The sequence below is a fragment of the Rhinopithecus bieti genome, unplaced genomic scaffold (assembly GCF_001698545.2).
Source record: "Rhinopithecus bieti isolate Rb0 unplaced genomic scaffold, ASM169854v2 scaffold_8675, whole genome shotgun sequence".
Taxonomy (NCBI): Eukaryota; Metazoa; Chordata; class Mammalia; order Primates; family Cercopithecidae; genus Rhinopithecus; species Rhinopithecus bieti.
Window position 1 is genome coordinate 1,809,291 of NW_016806447.1, and position 15,212 is coordinate 1,824,502.

The following is a 15,212-nucleotide window of genomic DNA, read 5'->3' on the forward strand; positions in this document are numbered from 1 at the left end:
CCATTTATAGCCAAAAGCCAAACATACTCACTCCTACATCCTTATTTCATGCAAACTAGATAATATTAAAAAGACTTGGAAAATGCTTTATAGCTGTATGTAAACTAAAAACCCTACTTAATCACACACAAATGAATGGGAGATATGAGTAGCAAATATAGGGCCTATGTTCTTCTTTACCATAGAAATCAAAAGGATAAAAGACTAAAGTGTGGATTCAATTAAGAACTTACTGGTGGCTTTTAAGAGGTGGCATTTTCCAGTATATCTCTCAGGCAGTCTAAAGAGTGATACCACAGAGCAAATGAAAGTCTCTCAGGGGAACTATTCTGTCTTGTGGTGACAGTCAAGGCAAGATGAGAGACAGAAGTAGATTTGTGGGCCAGGTGCAGTGGCTCACGCCTGTAATCCCAGCACTTTGGGAGGCCGAGGTGGGCAGATCACCTGAGGTCAAGAGTTTGAGACCAGCCTGGCCAACATGGTAAAATCCCATCTTTACTAAAAATACTGAAATTAGCTAGGCATGGTGGCAGGCGCCTGTAATCCCAGCTACTCAGGAGGCTGAGGCAGGAGAATCACTTGAACCCGGGAGAGGGAGGTGGCAGTAAGCTGAGATGGCGCCACTGCACTCCAGCCTGGAGGACAAGAGCGAGACTTTGTCTCAAATAAACAAAAACAACAACAACAACAAAAGTAGATTTCTGGTTGCCAGGGTTCAGGTCAGAAATACTGTAAGGTAAGAGGGACCCTCTCACTTGATGAGAGCAAAAGTCTTAGCTTGGTAGGAAAGGAACTATCTAGCTCCTGTCTGAGTGACAGAAACGGGAAGAGTGAGCAATACCCCTCTCTGTGTTGCATTTGGCCTGTTAGGAAACCACAAGATGGGGCATGTGATAAACCCAGTCCGCTCCTGTCTCAGTGTTCTCCTCTGGAATCTTGAACCACACAGGAGTTTTCTCAAATGAGCAGACTGTCTGATTCTGGAAACTGATCACTCACCCAAGTACGAGGTTCCAGATGGCAGGAATCTGGTCTGTTTTGTACACAGATGTATTATGAGGACCTGGGACGTAGTAGGTGCTCAGTGAATATTTGTTGAATGAACATTCAAATGCACATGCCACAGAGCCCAATAATTTGAGAGCAATCTGAGAAATACTTGGGACTTGTTTTGCTTTTCACCTAAACAATGATGGCAAAACAAGAAAAAGGAGGAGGAGAAGGAGGAAGAGGTAGTTTGTCATCTGCTGAGTTACTTTATTCATATCCAGTTTGTATTTGTTGCTTCCTTGCAGAAAAGATGCCAGAAAATTGTAAAGGAATAGTTGTGTGTTTTTGTTTATGTATGTGCGTGACTATTCTTATTGATGTACGTATATCAAATCATGTTGCTATATCTACGTCTGTGGTTGACTTTAACCTTTTTTCAATCCTGCTGAAATGAAAGACTTTCCTAATTCTCCTGATTTAGTAGGAATTATTTAGAATTATAAGAAGCATGATTAACTCATAAATACAAGAGCCCATCTCTGCTAATAATAGTGCTAATAAGAGAAAGGTAATCTGGTAAGGCCAGTCTTCTACTCCAGAAATCTCAGGACATCTAAAATTGGGAGTTGGTGGCCATGTAAACAAATTCAAATTACCTTCCAGCAAAAACCTCAAACTACTTGTTTGAGATGGTTTTGGCTGGAAGACATGAATCCAGATCAAAATCAAAAGCCACAGAAATACTGAAATAGCTGAAACAGAGACACAGTCATTACAGGAAGCTCATGAAAGTTCAAAGGAGGTTAAAAAAAGAAAAAGAAAGAAAAGGAAGAGCTGCAGCAAGAAATGCTCGTGGCATTGCCCATCCCTACTGGAAATGTTGATGATATCCTTTGAAGAGGAAGAGGAAGGAGTTTGAGGTGCAAAACAAGCAGCCTAGACAGTGACAAAACAGGAAACAGGAGTGCTGATGAAACTGAACTGTGAATTGGGAAGAGAGCAACGCATTAAAGCCACAGGGCTATGAAAGACACCCAAAAAGGACAATGTAAAAGTGGCGAGGGACTCAGAATTAACTATGGATTAAAGCATTGACAGATAGATAATGAAGTCTAAATTTTCTTATTGAAATGAACTAGAAACAAATTTAGTCATATTATTATCATTCTAGGAGTATTCTATTGTACTAGAATTGCACTGAATCAAATACTGTTTGAAATAAATGGGCCTTCAGAATTTGGGAGGATGCTGTTGTTAATATATAGAGATATCTCATAATGGTGTTGATTAATAGTAATAGGCAACATTTAATACATTGCCCACAATACTTTATAGGTAATATCATTTAATCCTGACAAATTTTTTTTGTTTGTTTTTTTGAGACAGGGTCTCCCTCTATCACCCAGGCTGGAGTGCAGTGACCTGATCATGGCTCACTGCAGCCTTGATTTCCCAGGTTTAAGAGATCCTCCTGCTTCAGCCTCCTGAGTAGCTCAGACTACACGCATGCCCCACCATACCTGGTTAGTTTTTTTTATTTTTAGTAGAGACAGGGTCCCACTATGTTGCCCAGACTGGTTTCTAACTCCTGAGCTCAAGTGATCCTCCCGAAGTGCTGGAATTACAGGTATAAGCCACTGCACCTGACCAAAAAATCTTAAAATATATATGATATTAACACTTTCAATTTATAGATGAAGTCTCTGAGGTTGTATGATTTGTTAAGAGTCAAGTTAAGGGCCAATGTAGAATAGGTTATGACAATAGCTTCCCTCTCTTGATTCCGGAGCCTGGGTTCTCTGTGCCATTTGATCAATACATGACATGACATTCTACTGAGCACACCTCTGGCTCATTTCCATTTCCATTTGCTCTGCTTACCAGAATTGTTGCTATGTCCTTTTGCCAACCTTTAAAGAGAGAGATAACGGGCAGCAAAATGCCCAGAATTAAGGAATGACCCAAGGAAAAAGAAAGAATCTAAGCTAATAAGGCCCAAAGTCAAGTAGGTTATTACAGATTGTAGAATTCAAGTCCCTCATTAGAGTGAGTAAATTGTTGACCTCTAATTAAAAGTCTTGCTAAAAGAATTTTAGCAGGTTAGTGACAAAATTCTTGCACTAGGTAGAGAATGACCAGTAAGTTATTTTATGTACACTTATTTAATAATATAATAATACTTTTTGAAGATTACTGTATCAAGAATTTAATGTAACAGCCTTGTTATAACTTAGAATATTGATTTGAACATCAGCATAAAATAAGGCATCCCTGAATTTTTCCCAACCAAGAAAAACGTCTTTGTACTGTGGCCACAGCACGTGTATCTTTCCCTTCCTTCCCTACCTCCCTCCCTCCCTCCCTCCCTTCCTTCCTTTCTTTCTTTTCTCTCTTTTTTTTGTTTTTGTTTTTTGGAGTCTTTCTCTGTCACCCAGGCTGGAGTGCCATGGAGTGATCTTGGCTCACTGCAACCTCCACCTCCCGGGTTCAAGCGATTCTTGTGACTCAGCCTCCCAAGTAGCTGGGATTACAGGTGCCCACCACCATGCCCAGCTGTTTTTTTATTTTTAGTAGAGACGGGGTTTCGCTATGTTGCCCAGGCTAGTCTTGAACTCCTGACCGTAGGTGATCCATCCACCTCAAAGTGCTGGGATAACAGGTGTGAGAGCCACCGCACCTGGCCAGCATGTGTGTCTTTCTAATGTAACTTACAATCTTGACACAGTAATCTTCAAAAAGACTGTCCATTCTTTTGACATTATTATTACTATTTGACACTATTGTTATTATTCATATAATAACAATAACTTGATGTGGTTAAGTTGTTTGTCTGAGGTCACATAACATAGTAGATATTTCAAATTTCTCCAAAATATTTCATCCAAAATTCATACTGTTTGCCAGGAAGGTCCAAATTGGATTAAGTTTAAGTTTGTCACTTTAATGTAGTTGTTTTTAAAGAAATAAAAACTTTGCATCAGAATCCAGAGCATATGTTTCTCATTTGGCTGCCATTCCAGCTTTGTGGCATGCAGAGTTCACTTCCCCAATCAGGACAGTTTTGGATGGCTGCTGTTCTTTCATAACCCAGTTGGTTTGTAATGCTCATTAGGTTAGGGAATGAGTGCCTCAGACGCTGTTGCTCAGAATTCTTTAAAGTCTTAAGGCAGATTCTGTCTGGGTGCAGTAACCGACACCGTGATGTGATCTAACACTCCGGGACAGTGGGGTGGGAGGATCACTTGAGCCTAGGCGTTTCAGACCAGCCTGGGAAATATAATGAGACCCTATCTCTAAAAAATAAAAAATTAGCTGGGCATAGTAGTGTGCACCAGTAGTTCCTGGGGGTTGGGGGTCAGGGGCTGAGGCTGAGCCAGGAAGATCTGTTTAGCCCAAGAAGTCAAGTCTGCAGTGAGCCACGATCGCACCAGTGCACTCCATCTAGCCTGGATGATAGAGTGAGACCCTGTTACACAAAAGAGCAAACTCTAAATGAACAAAAAGACCTACATATACTTATACGGATGAAGGCAACACAGAACACCAACAGGCTTCCACTCAGAGCACAATCATGTTCCTGGGAACTTGAGGGCAGATGTAGAAAGATACACATGCTGTGGCCACAGTGCAAGGACGTTTTTCTCTGTTGGGAAAAATTCAGGGATGCTTTATTTTATGCTGACATTCAAATAAATATGCTTACTAGTAAATGCTCCTGGGCTAAGGCTGTTAGAAGATGGAACGCTGTTAGCTTGGTTCCATACAGGATGGATTTCTAGACTTCTATAATTTTATTTGATTTGGATTAATGGGGCTCAAATGTATTCATGTGATAAAACAACTGAAAATCATGTTGCTCTTTGTAGGACAAAATGAAATATAAATACTTAGATTGTTAAAAATATCCAGTATACAATTTTGTTTTGAATCATATACTATTGTATACTATTACAGAATTATAATATTCTTAAAACCAAAGGAATATGTTAAATGTATGGAGAATAATGTGTAATTGAGAACATTCTATCCATTAACATCTTTTTTCCTTAATATTTCGTGTGGAAAAGGTAGCTAGTTGCCTAATCTTGATTCTTATCCCAGCAGAATATCTCTCAAGACAAAAACTACATTTCCCAGTCTCCCCTGTGGCTAACTGTAGCCACGTGACTAATTTCCGTCAAAGATATGAAAGCATAATTCCTAGATGAAATGTCTAGTAGGGCGACTTAACAGAATTTTACTCAGCTGGGGGTGATACTTTCTGCATTTCCTTCTTATTTTGGCCTGCAATGCAGGTGTGATAACTGGACCTTCAGCAACCCAGAGATGACCTTAATAATAAAAGCCATGTGTTAAGATAATAGGGAAAAGAGCCTGGGGGTCCCAGATGATATTATGGAGTGGCTATAGCTAAATAGTTTCTCTTCCAACTCCTTTTATCCGAGAAAAGAAACCCCCAAATTCCAGCTTGCTTTAGGCTTTGGTAGTTTATTTATTTATTTTTTTAATGTGTGACAAAACCTAATCCTCACATATTAGCGATAAAATTCTCGACTCCCAGTCCTAGCGTTGAATTTCAGAACCCAAACACCTAAAACTACTGATAATCAGTATAAGAGTATAGTTTGAGAACCACAGGTTTGGTTCTTATCTGTGGATTTTTATTGAAAAAATTATAAAAATAATTATTGAAACTAACCTTTATTTTATCTTTGTAAGTCTCGCTTTCACTGAAAAAAGTAAAGAATAGCTAAATGGCACTGGATCTCATTAGCATTTTCTTTCTCAGTCTCTGTCTGTCTCTCTCTATGTCTCTGTCTCTCTGTCTCTCTGTCTCTCTCTTTCTCTGTCTCTGTCTCTCTCTGCCTCTCTCCCCAGGTAATATTCAGCAATGATATAAGTTTCATCCTAGTCAAAGTATTTATTTTTTTGCATATGTATATAACACTTTACGTTCATTAAGTATACCCACATAATTATCTCTTATGATTCTCATAATAGATCCATGAAGTAGACAAGACAAACATATTTCCATTTCTACCAAAGTGGAAACTAGGTTTTCATCCTCATTACATCAATTTGAGGCAGATGGGACTATTATCTCTAACATATATAAAGCAGAATCATGAAATGATCACATCATTTGACCCAGTGCCTTGAATACAAGTTGGCATTCAATAAATACTTGCTGGATGCCTGGATGAGTGCCTGGGTAAGTGAGGAAAATGATGCAGGGAAGCTAAAGGAGGTATCAGAGTCACAACATTGGAATTAAAATGAGGGGGTTTTCACTTCTATTCTGTTTCTTTTTCCATTAATTACACCACGTTGCCTCTCCCTAGAAATTCATTCTTCAATTTGCTGAGTTGTCCATTTGAGTGTACTCTGGGTGGAAGGCAGTTTTCAGATGGTCATCAATGGTGAACTTCAGCTGATGCCCCAGTACAACATTGTACACACCACAAAAGAGTTTGCTTCCACTGGCAGCTCTCCCAATCCTCACATATTAATGCTCTGCCAACAGCTATTGTCTTTGACAAGTGACTGTGCTGGCAACATAGCATTTCCTTAAACAAAGCCCTTCACATGGATAGCCAGCAAGGAGTCCCATTTCTAGCTTTGCCTGACACCCTCACACAGCTAGAGTATTTGTTTTACTTGGGAAAATGTTCCAGGAGGCTCTGTGCTTGTGATAATTGTTGTGGTTTAACAACAGTTGAAAGATTTGAACTAGGAAGCATAACAGCCCCAGTGGATCCTAACATTTAGAACATTTTCTTTCTTCTGAAGGAGCTAAGAAATAAACAAGAGCCAGAAAAACCTGAAATTATCACCCTGGGTTATTATTCTAAGGTGTGTGTCTGAAGTGAATTTACATATTCTTTTTGGCAGACAACTGAGACAAATATTAAATGATTTCTCCTAAGTCACCTAATTTGTCAAGATATTAGCTATAAAGTCTAGGTTAGGGGCTTTCAAGGCTTCCCTGGGCCACATTGGAAGAAAAATGGTCTTGAGTCACACATAAAATACACTAACACTAATGATAGCTGATGAGCTAAAAAAAAAAATCGCAAAAAAATCTCATAATGTTTAAGAATCTCATAATGTTTAAGAAAGTTTACAGATTTGTTTTAGGCCACATTCCTAGCTGTTCTGGGCTGCATGCAGTCTGTGGGCCATGGGTTGGACAAGTTTGGTCTAGGTCCTGTACTATTCAATTACTTAGTGAATGGAATTCCAAGCCTGCCATTTGCTGGCTGTGCAAAATTGGTGAAATTAATAATTCTCTCTGAACCTGTTTGCTTTTTTCTTTTTTTTTTTTTTTTTGACAGGGTCTTGCTCTGCTACCCAGGCTGGAGTGCTGTGGCACAATCACGGCTCACTGCAGCCTTGACTTCTTAGGCTCAAGTGATCCTCCCAAATTAGCCTCTTGAGTAGCTGAGATTACAGATGTGTGTCACCATGACCAGATAAACTTTTAATTTTTTGTAGAGATAGGGTCTTGCTATGTTGCCTACGCTGGTCTCAAAATCCTGGGCTCAACCCCTCCCCTCGCCTTGGCCTCCCAAAGTGCTGAGATTACAGGCATGAGCCATTTCACCAGGCCCGAACCTCAGCTGGTATGTATTCATAATTGGAATAATATTTCTTGACTCAAAAGTTGTCAAAAGTGTAAATGAGATGTAAGGGGTCTAGAAATTTAGAAGTCACTCAATTCCATGTTCATTTTTTTCCTTCCCCCAGTAACTCTATTTCTAGAACCCCTTGACATATTCTGTGACCAAGGAGAAGGACTGAGAAATTCAAAATAAGCTTTATCAAAGCATTCTAATTTGCTTTAGTATAGAGAAGTTTAAAAATTCCTATAACATGCATAATTCACAAAAATACCTAAGAGGATCTAGAAGACAATTGGCCTGGTTTACTTCACCTGCGATAATTCTGATTCTTTGGTGTATTATATTTTTGGCCCGGATTCTGTAATAGGACTCAGAAAATTGAGTGAAAACATCTTGGTGCCAATGACCTTCTCACAATCCTGACCCCAAAGTCCTTACCTATCTATGCCTTTTCATAGCATGCCCATACTTCTTTCAGCAAGTGTATTTGAAGCGCCAAATGTGTGCCAGACACTATCTAGGTTCTAAGTCTACAGCAATGCGCAAAACAGATAAAAGAGCTGTCTGTGAGTAGGGACAGACAATAAACCAAATAAGTATGGTCTGTTGGTGAGTGATAAGCATGACAGAGAAAAATGAGGTAGAAAGAGAGACATGGAGTGTTGGGGGCAGGAGTTTGCAATTAAACATGGTGGTCAGGAAAGTCGCATGAGAAAATGAACAAGTAAAGACATAAAGGAGGTAGGGAATGAGCTCTGCAGAAATCTGGAAGAAGAGCAGAAAGCATGGGAAGAACATAGACTCTGAGGCAGGAGAGTGCCTGGCATATTTATAGAACAGTAAGAAGCCCAGTGTGGCTTCAGCAGAGACAAGCAAAGGAGAAAATAGCAGGACATGAAGTGAGATGGGTAAGGAGATGGGGAGGGGGCAGATTGTGTATGGTCGTTATAAGGGCTTTGTCTTTTACTCTAAGTGAAATGGAAGTATTTGGTAGGTTTGAGAAATGACATGATCTGACCTATGTTTTAAAAGAACTATTTCAACTGCTGGGTTGTGAAATAGACTGAAAAGCAGTGAGATCAGCAAGGAGATGGTTGCAGTAATCCAGTGAGACATGATGCAAATATTTGCTGATGGATGAGATGTGGAGTGTGAGAGACAGAGAGAGACTCCAAGTTTTTTGGCATGAGAAAGTAAAAGGATGGCGTTCCCCTTAACTTATATGCAGAAGACTACAGGAAAAACAGGTTTGGAGGCAGATCAGCAGTCTGCTACTGGACATACAAATTTGAGATGATTATTAGACATCCAAAGAGAGATATCATGTAGGAAATTAGATATCAAGTCAAGACATAGGGGAGAAATCTGGGCTGGAAATATAAATGTGAGTGTTGTCAACCTATACATGGTATTGAAAGAAAAGAAGACAGATATTTATGTGCATAGAGACAGGCAAGTGGGTAAGACGTGGTGGAGGGAGCTTCTGCAAGGTCTCTACTGCGTGCTCAATTTTCCCAGTGGAAAGAGAAACCAGGTTATCCATAGGGAGTTTCTAGTTAAGGGTCAGGAGGAATGGCACATGCCCAGCTGTAGAGTAAGAGTGATTCCCAGTAATAACTGCCAGACTACTAGCCTTTATCTGGCCTAAGTTTCCCAGACTCTGGAAGTCTAGGGCCCATTCTGTCAGTGTCTCTCTTTGGTCCACCATCCCAGGTCTCAGTTTTTCTCACCTGTATCTTTGTGGTAGGGTAAACATACAACGTGGCTCTTTCCTAAACAGGGACTTTATATCCTGGCTCAGAGAACCTGCTCTTCCAAGTCATTTGAATGCAGGGTGCCTGGAAAGAAGAAGAAGGAGCCATGGAGTTCAACAACTTCAAACCTCACTCCATTCTTTTACGTGAACCCTAGGGAAACAATTTTATTTTTGGTAAAAGATTTGTATGTGCAGATGTTCGTAAGTGTTATTTATAATAAAAAAATAACGAGGAAACACTCTAAACATCCTAAGAAGGGGAATGGTTAAATAAATTGTCACACACCTGTAAGATAAAATATTATATAGGCATTAAAAGCAATATTTACAACAATGTTTAATAACATGGCAAATGACTACAATATAATATTAGATAAAAAGTAAGATAGACGTCAGTTGAATTGTGAGAGATTTTCTAACTCTAGAGAGATTCTTCAAGCAATCACTTTGTCAGCAGACACAGATGTTTCCCTTTCTTCCTATGATAAAGATCAGGGATCCAAACTTGTTCAAAAAGTTGAAGAGGCACCATTTGTTCTCATTGGAATGGCAGGCTTTCCAGCAATTGTCCCATATGGATTATACAAATGGAAGAGCAGAGGAAATGCTAAAATGTCCCTTCTCCTGATGCACATGTGTTGTAGAAGCAATGACTGTTGTTACGGGCTGTTCTGTGTATTAGGAATTCTGGGCAAAGCCTAAGCCTTGGAAGGAGGGTGCTGTCTTGATCTTGTGAGAGGACCTTACTTTAGTTAGACATCCATTATTGCAGTTACATGTTTATGTTGGAAATAAATTATTTGAGTGGGTTCAGATGATAACATGGTATTTTGAATATTGGCTTCCTTTCTTGCAGGCTTGATTTGCCTGGTGACCAAATTACTAGTGACTAGTTCACTAACTAGGTCATTCAGGGGAAATCAAGTTAACATAAATGAAACATGTCACCTAATTCCACTTGATGGTGTTAAAACTTTAAAACCACCTTCTTAGACTGTAAAGATGAAATTAGGACCAGGTGTGGTGGCTCATTCCTGTAATCCCAGTACTTTCAGAGGCCAAGGCGGATGGATCACTTGAGGCCAGGAGTTTGAGACCAGCCCAGCCAACATAACAAAACCCTGTCTCTACTAAAAATACACACACACACACACACACACAGACACACACACACACACACAATTAGCTGGGTATGGTGGTGCATACCTATAATCCCAGCTCCTTGGGAGACTGAGCCATGAGAATCACTGGAACCTGGGAGGCAGAGGTTGCAGTTACTATACTCCAGCCTGAGTGAAAGAGAGAGACAGGCCGGGCGCGGTGGCTCAAGCCTGTAATCCCAGCACTTTGGGAGGCCGAGGCGAGGCGGGCGATCACGAGGTCAGGAGATCGAGACCAATCCTGGCCTAACACGGTGAAAAAACCCCGTCTCTACTAAAAAAATACAAAAAACTAGCCGGCGAGGTGGCGGCGCCCTGTAGTTCCCAGCTACTCGGGCAGGCTGAGGCAGCGAGAATGGCATAAACCCGGGAGGCGGAGTTTGCAGTGAGCTTAGATCGGCCACTGCACTCCAGCCTGGGTGACAGAGTGAGACTCCTTTCTCAAAAAAAAAAAAAAAAAAAAAAAAGCAGACAGAAAAAAAAAAAAAAAGAAAGGGAAAGAAAGAAAGAGAGAGAGAAAGAGAGAAAGAAAGAAAAAAGGAAAAAGAAAAGAAGAAATTAGTTCTAAAGAAGATAGTTGGCCATCCCTGAAGTACTCCCAGTTTGCTGAAGAATTTCACATGCTTTGTATGTTATCTAGTAGTCCTATCTGCCTTACTTTTTAATTTAACTTTTCTTCTTCCTGTCTTGTGGACTGGCTGGCTCTTTTAGAACTCTTTCTGAAACGTGCATGGAATATATTAACAACTTTTAATGCCTCCTGCAACTCTTAAGTGTGTGTATGCATGTCCAAATCGAATCAAGAAAGCTTACAATAGAGCTTCATAGTAATAGGTATTTTTTTCAGAATCATAATTGTAAACATGAGAATGACTTGTGAACTCCAGTTTAGCTCTTTTATAATTGCAGAATTATATTTTAGCTGCTGTTATATTAGATTAATTTTTAAATGTCATCTTGAAATAGAAATACATATTTTAAGCACTCATGCTAAGGTAAATGAAGAACACTTTTAAATTTTCTCCAGAAGAATCATAAACAAGAGACTAAACAAATTACCTATAATGAAAGCCACTAATGAGCAAGCTGGTTTGGCCAGATACTGTACACAAACTTTGATAACAGACAAAATGCTTACTTTGTAAGCTTTTTTTCTTTTTTTTTTCGAGATGGGGTCTTGCTCTGTCACCCAGGCTCTAGAGTGCAGTGGCACGATCACAGCTCACTGAAGCCTTAACGTCCCAGGCTCAAGCAAGCCTACCACATCAGCCTCCAGACTAACTGGGACTACAGGTGCATACCACCACACCCAGTTAATTGGAATGCTTTATTACACTTGTGAAATTCTCTTGTCTAACCTGAATTTACATTCTATAGTGGTAACATAGCATATGTGTTGTTATTAAAGTGACTATGAAAAAAATATAAAACTGTATATACAGTATGATTCCAATTTTATACTTTCATATGTGCAGAGAACACGGAATGAAAAGAAGTATTCCTAATAATGGTTTGTCAGTGGTAGACTTGGGTTTTTTTCTATGTTATATAGTTCTGTGTTTTCTAAATTTTCAGTCAGAAGCAGATATTTTCTTATAATTATATTTTAAATTGTGACGGAGAATTTTCAGCAAACATTAAAATAAGGAACTCCTTGGGAGTGAACTGAGACTGCACTCCAGCCTGGGTGACAGAGTGAGACTCCGTCTCAAAGGAAAAAAAAAAAAAAGAAGACTACAAATTGGGCTCAGTGTACACTGCTCGGGTGATGGAGGCACCAAAATCTCACAAATCACCACTAAAGAACTTACTCATATAACCAAACACCACCTATTCCCCAAAACCTATGATAATAAAAAATTTAAAATATATATACTCATCTTCATCCCAACACAGTCATAAAATTTTTAATTTTTTTAATGGAGGAAGGGGTCCATCGAGGCAAGAGTGTCTAAGGCCAATGAACATGCTAACGTAGCCCTGAAAACCATTCCTGCTGCTGCCTTTGTAACTAATTGCCTTCTCACGCCCATGAAACTGGTGACTAGATACTGGCATTTACTGCAGAAAAAGCTCATTGGGCAACAGAGAGCGAGAAAAGCAGGAAGTGATTCTGCCTCATTTTCACCTTCCTGACTCATGCGAGAGCATCTAATCTAGCCATAGATGAGTTCTGGGGCTAGAAATCTAAATGGTTTTTAGATGAATGTTAGTGAAATGGCTTTTGAATGGACGCTGAGTGCCTGTCTCACTGCATCCACCACACTTGTGTTAGTTAGTAGAACTACTACAGGACCACATACCAGAGGAAGGGAGAGACTACAGGTGCTGATATAAAATCAGTTAAACTTTGCTGAAAATGAAGGAAATGTTGCTTCACTCTCCAAGGAATATTTGTGTTTCTGTGCAGATCAGATCCTGATTCCATCCAAATCAGAACAGATGCTATTATCACACTGAGCCAGTATATTTCCCCCTGCCTAATTCAGGTAACAAAAAATCCACAAATAAGGAGATGGGGACAATTCATATTCAAGTAAATAACAGCTTCCAGCTTCTTTTCCCATTTTTCCTTCCCTCTGATCTCATCTCCTACCACTCTTCCTCTTCCTCACTGTGCTCCAGCAACCCCTAAAACATGCCACATGCACTCCTACCTCAGGGTCTTTGCACTTGCTAGTCCAAAGCCATCTCACTCACAGCTCTCCTACATAAAAGGGCATCCTCAAGCACCCCCTCTTTCTCATTCTACTTTTCTACACAGGACTTGTCACCTTTGGACACACTCTGTTTTACATGTTTATTTGCTCATGGCATATCCACCCTTCTGGAAAATAAACTCTATGAAGACTGGATCTTTGATTTATTCACTGTTGTATCCTCAGCACCTGTAGTAGTGTCTGGTGCTTATTAAGTGCTCAAAACATTTGTAAATAAATGAATGAATAATTAATATTAATACCTTGGTTCTCCTTTTCTCCCAGTTCAATTCATTTTACCTGCTGTGGTCACCTTCAAAGGTCCTTGAGAGAGACACCTTGTGTTTCAGTCGTGTCAATTAGGTCATGCACACTGAACTGAAACTGAGATGAATGACATCATCTGTCATCAAAATTTAGGTTAAACATTTCCTCAGTAGTTATTCAATATTTTATATATGAGGACAGACCCAAAGAGAAGTACTTGCTTAGGGCCACACAGGGCCAAAGTTTAGGTCTCCTAATTCTGAGTCCAGAGTAGTATTTTCTTTTACTTTCTTTCTTTCTTTTTTTTTTTTTTTGACAGAGTCTTACTCTGTCACCAGGCTGGAGTGCAGTGGTGCGATCTCAGCTCACTGCAACTCCACCTCCCAGGTTCAAGCAATTCTCCTGCCTCAGCCTCCCAGGAAGCTAGGACTACCGGTGTGCACCACCGTGCCCAGCTAATTTTTGTATTTTTAGTAGAAACGAGGTTTCACCATGTTGGCCAAGATGGTCTCGATCTGTTGACCTCGTGATCCACCTGCCTAAGCCTCCCAAAGGAATGGGCTTACAGGTGTGAGCCACCACACCCGGCCAGCCAGAGTATTTTCTGCTACATATCATAGCAATGTCTATGCTTTTCATATTCTTTTTTTTCATTTTTTTTTGAGATGGAGTCTAGCTCTGTCGCCTGGGCTGGAGTGCAGTGGCCGGATCTCAGCTCACTGCAAGCTCCGCCCCCGGGGTTTACGCCATTCTCCGGCCTCAGCCTCCTGAGTAGCTGGGACTACAGGCGCCCGCCACCTCGCCCGGCTCGTTTTTTGTATTTTTTTTAGTAGAGACGGGGTTTCACCGTGTTAGCCAGGATGGTCTCGATCTCCTGACCTTGTGATCCGCCCGTCTCGGCCTCCCAAAGTGATGGGATTACAGGCTTGAGCCACCACGCCCGGCCATGTTTTTCGTATTCTTATTACCAGGAATATTTGAGAAAAAAATGACTAATATGGGCAATCCTCAATTCTATTATTATTATATTATATTATATTTATTTTTAGAGATGAGTTTTCATCATGTTGCCCAGGCTGGTCTCGAATTCCTGAGCTCAAGCGATCTGCCTGCCTCAGCCTCCCAAAGTGCTGGGGTTACAGGCATGAGCCATCATGCCCAGCCCTCTTTTATTTTTGTTGAGCTTTGAAAATGACATGGCTTTCCATCTTCACTTATATATAGCCTAAGTATTAGCATCATGAGTTCTACAACCTCTCTTATGAAAGGAATTAGCTTGTACCTGTTCTCTAGTCACTTTCCCCCTAGCACCACCTACCAACTTTGTTTAAATTCCTACAAGTACCAGTAACAAAACAATTTTACCAAATTATTATTATTCACTATGATCCTGTCATCCATTGAGGTATGACATCCAATTCGGCAATGTTAGTTCCTGGAAAACCGAAACACTCATCATTTTGGCAAATGAAAAGTAATTGCTGGATTCACTAGCCAGGGCACAGACAAAATTCATCTTGTCCTGAGAAATATCAAAGCTTTGAATTTTTAAGTAAAAGTCTGAAAATGTCTGGTGCTGAAACCATTATTGCCAACTAAGTGGTCCTGTATACTGAATTCTTCTGACTCAAAAGAATTCCTATAGCATCCCACCACCCCCAACCCCACACCTCATTCTTGTTTCTGTGAGGCTGGCAGTCAGAAAAGTGAGTCATTA

General features: G+C 40.2%; 1 long non-coding RNA gene and 1 pseudogene across 1 annotated transcript in view; one reads left to right on the forward strand and one right to left on the reverse strand.

Annotated features, from left to right (window-relative positions):
- The window catches only part of LOC108532467 (uncharacterized), a 34,840-nt gene extending 25,387 nt beyond the window's left edge, over positions 1-9,453 (reverse strand). The window contains exon 1 of the long non-coding RNA XR_001886459.1: positions 9,344-9,453. This is a non-coding gene — a long non-coding RNA (uncharacterized LOC108532467). The remainder of the gene's footprint in view (positions 1-9,343) is intronic.
- Positions 9,454-9,473: 20 nt separating this feature from the next.
- On the forward strand, positions 9,474-10,105 carry LOC108532503 (HIG1 domain family member 1A, mitochondrial pseudogene; annotated as a pseudogene).
- Positions 10,106-15,212: the final 5,107 nt, after the last annotated feature.